The following is an 8086-nucleotide window of genomic DNA, read 5'->3' as shown; positions in this document are numbered from 1 at the left end:
CAGACTGGTTTTTCTGTGCCACTGTTGTGAGTGTGTGCCTGCACTCTGGCTGGAGGATGAGGTACAAGCAGAATCATCCTGGATGGGGCCATCCTGGAACATCCAACTGCAGCTTTTCTGGACAGGTGAGCACCCCAACTAAGAGGAGAGCACTGCTGAGTCAGAGCACGACCTTGCAGGCCTGTGAGCACAAGTGTTATCGTGGGAGTTGGGCATTAGACCATGTGGTCATCCCAGAGCATCACTGTGGTAGGAGAGAACGAATGGATACAGGTGCCCATAGTTTTTAAGGATCATATGTCAGTAACATAAATATCAATAGATTCAACATACTTCTAGGTTTACTGTATACCTTTTTTAAAACTATTTTTCAATCGCTTCTCAGCCTTTTGGCTAAGATCAAGTGAAAACTATCTTTCAGATACAATTAACCTATTTAACTTGTACAATTGTGTGATTTTTTTATTGTATATTTATAAAGTTGTACGTTCTTCAACACAATCCCTATTAGAACACTTTCATTACTCTAAAAGGAAATCTCACCCCAATTACACAATCCTCCACCCTTTCATGCCCTCCAGCCCTAGGCAGCCACTAATCCACTTTCTGTCTCTATCAATTTGTCCTTTCTGGACATTTCATGAAAATGGGATCGATTACTGGCTACTTTCACTCTGTACATTTTCAGGGTTCATCCATGTTGCAGTTTGTACCATAGCTTCATTGGTTTTTTTCCCTAGTCAACATTTAGTAACTAAAATTAATCTAAGGTTTATAGATATACTAAAGTTATAAGTTTTGTATCTATGAGGCTATTATAAAAATTTTTACACTAGTAAAATATTCATAACATAAAATTTATTTTAACCCTTTTTAGGTGTAAACTTGGAGCATTATGTACATTTACATTTTTGTGCAACTCTTAACCCCTATCCATTTCCAGAACTTTTACATCATCCCAAATAAACACTCTGTACCCATTAAACAACTCTCCTTCATTTCTTCCATTGAGGCCCTGGTAACCTCTATTTTACTTTCTGTCTATATAAATTTGCCTATTCTGGGTACTTCACATACATGGAGTCATGCAATATTCTATTTTTTCTTTTGTGTCTGTCTTATTTTACTTGGCCTAACGGTTTCAAGGTTCATCCATGTTGTAGTACATATCAGAATTTCTTTTCTTTCAAAGACTAAATAATATAGATAGGATAAACAAAATAATTTTGTTTATCTATCCTTGTGTTAAACAGATATTTGAATTGTTTCCACCTTTAAGCTATTGTGAACAATGTTCCTATGCATTTATGAGTTTTGTATAGATAAGTGGTTTTCATTTCTTTTTGAGAAATAATGAGAAATACATATATATTGGTCTTTACCCCCGACAACCAACACAGACCTCCTAAACCCTTGGAATTTACTAGGTGTTAGGAGCCTCCTTTATTCTAATAAGGAAACTCTTGTTGAGATCCCAAAGGGTCAACAGGAAGACCAAGCTATGACTGGAAGCTTGAAACTTTCTGCCCTCTACCCCTATTCACCATTCTCTAGAAATGGAGGTGATAATCATGCCTACATAATAAAGTCTCCATAAAAATCCCTGAACTGTGGGGTTAGTAGAGCATCCAGTTAGTGAAGACACCCATGTGCTGGGAGGTCATGTACCCCAGCTGCACAGGGACAGAAGCTCCAGTGCTGAGGACTTTTCCACACCTTGCCTGGCTATGTATCCCCCTAGCTGGTCATTGATATCATATCCCTCACTGATGTGTAAAACCAATGAATATGAGTATTTCCCTAAGTTCTGTGAGGCATCCTAGCAGATGACTAAACCTAGGAGGGGTGATGGGATACCTGACTTATAGGCTGTCTGTCAAAAGCATAGGTCACAATCCAGGGCTTATAGTTGTTGTCTCAAGAAGAGGGACACTCTTATGGAACTGAGCCCTCAGTCTGTGGGGTCTCCACTAACTCCAAGTAGTGTCAGAACTGAGTTATATTATGAGATGCATGGGCAGTGTCCCCAGAGAATTGGTTGTTGTTAAGTTTAAACCCCCTTCCATTTTGGTTATAGAAGTGTTCTGTGTTGAGTAGTAAGCAGGAAAAATAGAAGAAAATAGTTTGATATTTGTATATATACCTCAGAATGAATTGTTGGATAATATTATAGAAACTGTATGTTTAGCCATTCTGAAATAGTTAAGGAACTGTAGATTTTATTCCAAATTGGTTGCACCATTTTCATTCCCACCAGCAATACAAAGGGTGCCAACAAATATATATACATTTTAAGAATGTACATATATACATACATATATACATATTTAAATTGTAATATTCAAGTCACATTTGACTTTTGCAATTATAAGACATATAAAATACTGCATACCAATATGTTATTGGTATATATTAAGTATTACAATTTTAATATAGTTTTTCCTTTAAGATGTGTGTACATTTTTTGGCACCCTCCATATATGAAGATTCCATTTTCACCACATGCTGAACATTTGTTATCTGTTTTTTAGTTTAGTTCTGTTTTGTTTTTTATATCCATCAGTGGTGAATTGTATTGTCATTGCCACTGGTCAGGGTCTGGGACTGGTTGGTCTCCAGCTCTGGCTTATCCAGGTTCCAGATGCGACAGCTATGCTACCTTGCTCAGGAACAATTGCTCTTGGGTGCCTGAGGTCTATTTACCTAAGCAGAAGGGAGAGAGAGAGAGAAATCGTCTTGGAGGGTGAAGTAGTCTTAGAATAGATCTTAGTCTTCAGCAGAGCTTAGTAATCTTCAGCAAAGAGATTGGCATTCTGCAAGCAGGAGAGGAGACAGAGTCAGAGTGAGAGGGTTCATGATAGAATGTGCGCTTCCAACTGCCTGCTCCTCCAGCCTACTATAAGGCTGATCGCCTGCCTCTCAACACCACAGGTGGAGAGACTGCCAATTTACAAATGCTCTCCTCTCGCGAGCTCTCTCATGCTTGTCCTCCCCATGCCCTTTTCACCAAGATGGTCCATTATTGAGCTAAGGTGTTTCTTATAACTCTCACTCCTCCTAGCCATAGGCTATACAGGCTGCTACAGGGTACTATTATTAAATTCCTCACAACTGCAACATGCATTTTTTGTAAAAGTCAGTTTCAAATGTAAATTAATAAAAATGATGACATTTGTTCAGTATTAACTAGAGGAACATAAATTTAATTTGTAAGCATCATTTTACGTTATAAGATTTAAGTCATTTAACTAAAAAGTAGAAAATAAAATTAATATAAATATAATTGATATCTATCTTAAGCTGCTATTGCAAATTACCATAAACTGTTATAAACAATAGAAATTTATTTCTCACAGTTCTGGAAGCTGAGGAATCCAAGATCAAGGCATTAGCAGTTCTGGCAGAAAGGACTAGGGAGCTCTTTGGAGTCTCTGTAGTAAAGACATTCATAAGGGCTCCACCACTTTACCTAATCTCAAAGACCCAGCTCTTAGTCACATTAGGGTTTAGTGCTTCAACATCTGAATTTGGGGAGGGGAACACAAACATTCAGTCCATAATCATATCCAAATATTAATCTAAAGGAAGAAAAACCAGGTGGTGCCTGTGGCTCAAAGGGGTAGGGCGCTGGCCCCATATGCTGGAGGTGGTGGGTTCAAACCCAGCCCTGGCCAAAAACTTAAAAAAAAAAAAGAAGAAGAAGAAGAAAACATAACAACTATTTCCCTCTTTCTAATTTCTTTGAAGAATAAACTTTTTGCTTAGGGATTACAGACAGCATAGCAAATATTGTCCACATATGAAAGGTGCATGTGGACAACTCTATGTCTCCTGGAGAGATTTCTCATTGCATCTAAAGCCAAGTTTATTCTCAACCAAATTTTAAAAATACCATTTGTATCTGGAATGGAATGCTCAAGATGGTATAATTACTTGTCTCATATAGCCATAAAACAAAGAATTCAAAGTTACCAAATTTTGGGCAGCGCCTGTGGCTCAGTGGGTAGGGCACTGACCCTATATGCCAAGGATGGCAATTCGAATCCAGCCCCAGCTAAACTGCAACAAAAAGTAGCTGGGCACATTGTAGCAGGTGCCTGTAGTTCCAGCTACTCAGGAGGCTGAGGCAAAAGAATTGCCTAAGCCCAGGAATTGGAGGTTGCTGTGAGCTGAGATATCACAGCACTCTACCAAGGGTGACAAAGTAAGACTCTGTCTCTAAAAAAAAAAAACCCCACCAAATTTCTTGTTTGAGGAGGCCAGTACATAAAGAGTTTAAGTGTACACTTCTTTTTTTTTTTAACTTTAAACAAATTTTTATTACACAAAGGTTGTCACATAATTGGATATTTCTCTACTTTGTATACAATTATTCTTACTCTCCACAGAAAGGCTGCTTCTTAACTTTTTATCTGGTGATGGCAAGCACTAAAATCCTGATTTTAACAGAATAGTAGTAAAAGTGCCTGTGATTGAAGTTGAAAGCAGTACACTGGTACATGACTCTCACACCCAGTATCAGGAATGTACAAATGTCTTTTTATTCAAAAATACAAAATAAATTATCTGTAGGCATGGACAATGGATGACAGCAGTCAACCATTATATTTGTCAACTGAAACCAGTAACTAAGGGTTATAGTGATTTTCTTAAACGTCAGCCAGCCTTTTCTTCACTTTCTCCAACTGACTTCTCTGAAGTTATTGGTAAGGAACACTGCCTTGAGCTTCCTGTCACAGTTCATTAATGGTAAAGCACTATTCTAGGAATTAGAACATGCCACCTCCCATCCACCTCCCATGCCACCCATTGCACCCATTCCACAGTCCTTCTCTTCTTTAGGAAGTTCTGTGACTACAACTTCTGCTGTAGTTAACAGAGAAGCCACCCCAGCAGCATCCAGGAAAGCAGTTCTTACAACCTTTGTTGGATCAGTGATTCCTTTTTCCACCATATTCATAAAATCTCCAATCATAGCATCATAACCAACTTCTGCAGAACTTCGCATTATTTTCTCCACTATCAAAGATCCTTCAACACCTGGATTCTTAGCGATGGTCACTACAGGAATTTTGAGTGTTCTTTTAATAATTTCTATACCAGTTTTTGATCTTCATTAGCTGGAGTTAATGAGTCCAAGGCTGGAATGCAATGAAGCAGAGCACAGCCCCCTCCGAGAACAATGCCTTCTTCAACAGCAGCTCTGTGGCATTAAGGGCGTCTGTGACTTTCTTTTCATTTACTTGAACATCACTTGTTCCACCAACCTTCAGCACAGCTACTCCGTCTGAAAGTTTTGCCAGACGTTCATTCAGTTTTTCCTTTTCATTTTCACTAGTTGTAATCTCTAACTGCTCAACAATTTCTTGAATACATTTTTCAATTTGAGCCTTGTCACCTTTTCCTTTCAAGAGCATGGTATCATCTTTGGTCACAATGACCTCTCCAATTTTTCCTAAGTCATGAGGCTGAACATCTTCAAGATTTAGGGTCAACCCTTCTCCTCTGAACACCTATTCAAAACAAGTGTGCTTAGAGCTTCTCCATCAACATCTTCAGCAATTATGACCAAGGGCTTACAGTGAGCATTCACCATTCCAAGAGCAGGCACAATCAACAGGACACTAGAAATTTTCTTTTCACTTAATAGTACATAGGCATCCTGGAATTCACATTTCTGACCTTTTGATGTGTTAATAAAGTATGGAGAAATACAGCCTCAATCAAACTTCATGCCTTCAATAATTTCTAATTCATCATTCAGTGTTTTTCCATCCTTTACTGTGATGACACCTTTTCTTCCAACCTTTTTCATTGCATCAGAAATGATGCTGCCAATTTCTTAGCCTCCATTTGCAGAAATCATAGCAACCTGAGCAATTTCCTCAGGGGTTGTCACAGGTCTAGACTGCTTCTTCAGTTCAATGGGAGCATCAACAATTAACATTACACCTCTCCTGATTTCCACTGGATTAGCACCTTTGCTATTTTTTTCGAAGCCTTCTTTGGTAATAGATGGTGCCAACACAGTGGCAGTGGTGGTACCATCCCCAGCCTCTTCATTTGTGTTACTGTAAGGTGACCAGATTTTAACATTGGTAAAGCGGGACACCATTGAGGGGCGGGACGGGGCCTGGGGACTGGGCCTGACAACAATGCAAACTTTGATAAGCAGTTCTCGACAATCAGTTCTCAACAATTATTTGTTATTATTAAAGTTTAACATTATAAAATTAACAAAAATAATATAAAACTCATATCCTGGCAAAATAGCCACATGGCAGCGGAAAACCGTATATTCTCTTCCTGTTCTCCCATGTTCCCTAGCTTGTCGTGCATTCTTTCCAAAAATCGGGACTTTTTTAAAACACCTTAGAATGCAGGACAAATTATTAAAAATCGGGACTGTCCCACCAAAAGCGGCACGTCTGGTCACCTTACTCTGGGGGAGGTGGGGGGGGGGGGCTAATTGTTTGTTCCAGACAGTTTGGCTCCTTCTGAGCTAATTGTCCTTGCCTAGAAGCAAGGGAGGGAGCCAGTCTCTTCTGATACCTTGCCCAGGAGGGGAGTTAGGGAGTTTACATTATTAGCCTTTTCATTTCCAAATGAAGTTACATTAACCTCTTCATTCCCAGATGGAGTTATATTAGCCTTTTCAGCAGCCATATATTCCCTTCCCATTCTCCCACAGTTCCCTAGCTTGTCATGCATTCTTTCCAAAAATCGGGACTTTTTTAAAACGCTGCTGTCCGTGGGACAAATTGTTAAAAATCAGGACTGTCCCACCAAAAGTGGGACGTCTGGTCACCTTATGTTACTGGCAACATCTTGAACAAGTTTAGCTCCAATATTTTTATACTTATGCTTTAAGTCAATTGACTTTGCCGCAGTCACCATCTTCTGTTACTTTGAGACTTCCCCAACTCTATTCAATAATCTCTGTTCTTCCCTTTGGCCCCATTGTAAAGGCTACAGCATCCGCTTGAAGCATTAATGCTCGGGCATCTGCACCAAATTTTACATCTTTGGCATAAGCCCGAGCGAGATGGGGAGCCAGTGCCCTGGACACTGGTGTTATCTGGCGAAGAACTGTGGGCTGTGGGTAATGGAAGCATTTCTGCCCGGCGGCTGCAGGACGTGCCCGCGCCTGGCAGGTTGTCGGCGGAGAGTGAGCGACAGAACGCAGGGCGCACAGGCAACGAACCCCTGTCCCCTCCCTCCGCCTCTCCTCCCGCCCCGCAGCCAAGTGTACACTTCTTAAGAAGTGTTTCATAATTTTTCATCATCATACCTAAAAATTACAAAAGCTAACCTCATAAAATTTTTGACTTCCTTTAAGTTTCTACTCAAACTGGTACAATATATACACTGGTGTTTTATTTTCATACTTAATGTTCCATTTAGATCTCAATCCAAATTTATTTGGTATTTTTACTTTCTGTATTTAAAGAAGTACAATTTATATTCTGCATATATAAAATTCTATTTTAAAAACTTGTCCCTTCAAGTCTGACTCTTTCAATTATTTTTATGCCAAGATTAGATTCTGATTTTCTTTTAAATTAAAAACTCTTAAAGGTATACTCAGCTCTGCCTTCCTGAGCCTCCCCACAGAGAAGACAGGAAACATTCAGTTTTATTCCCGCTTTAAAGTGAGAATTGTTTTCCTTGGAAACTTGTGCAGTTGTTCCAGTGCCCTTGTGGGCAGTTATGTTATGATAGAAGGAAGTCCTTGTGTCTCCTTCTCTCCTCACGGAGCCTGGACCCTTGGAAGTGCACTTGGGAAGCCGACGGGGACCTGCCGGAGCAGCGCTGGAGACACCGCGGGGATCCGGTGAGTGGAGGGGCGGCCTGCTGACTCGGAGCTCCGTTTTAATTTTAAGCTTCTCTGATTCTTTTCACGCCAGACTTTCAGGAAAAATGACTGTGCTTATAGGAAATGTCTCCTTAAGCACTTTGGAAATACTATGAATTATATTCCTATGTAAAAAAGAATTACAAAATAATATTAGAAAAAGAAAGATAGCATTGTATCAGCAAGTAAAATAGAAAGTACCTATCAATACAGCTTTTTTTTTTTTTTTTT

At 39.5% G+C, this 8086-nt stretch overlaps 1 pseudogene; it reads right to left on the bottom strand.

Annotated features, from left to right (window-relative positions):
* Window positions 1–4652: 4652 nt before the first annotated feature.
* LOC100945954 lies at window positions 4653–7273 on the bottom strand (annotated as a pseudogene).
* Window positions 7274–8086: the final 813 nt, after the last annotated feature.

The sequence above is a fragment of the Otolemur garnettii genome, unplaced genomic scaffold (assembly GCF_000181295.1).
Source record: "Otolemur garnettii isolate 467f Iridium unplaced genomic scaffold, OtoGar3 scaffold00193, whole genome shotgun sequence".
Lineage (NCBI taxonomy): Eukaryota > Metazoa > Chordata > Mammalia > Primates > Galagidae > Otolemur > Otolemur garnettii.
Note: the sequence above shows the minus strand (reverse complement) of the source record. Positions and strands in the feature narration are given on the sequence as shown.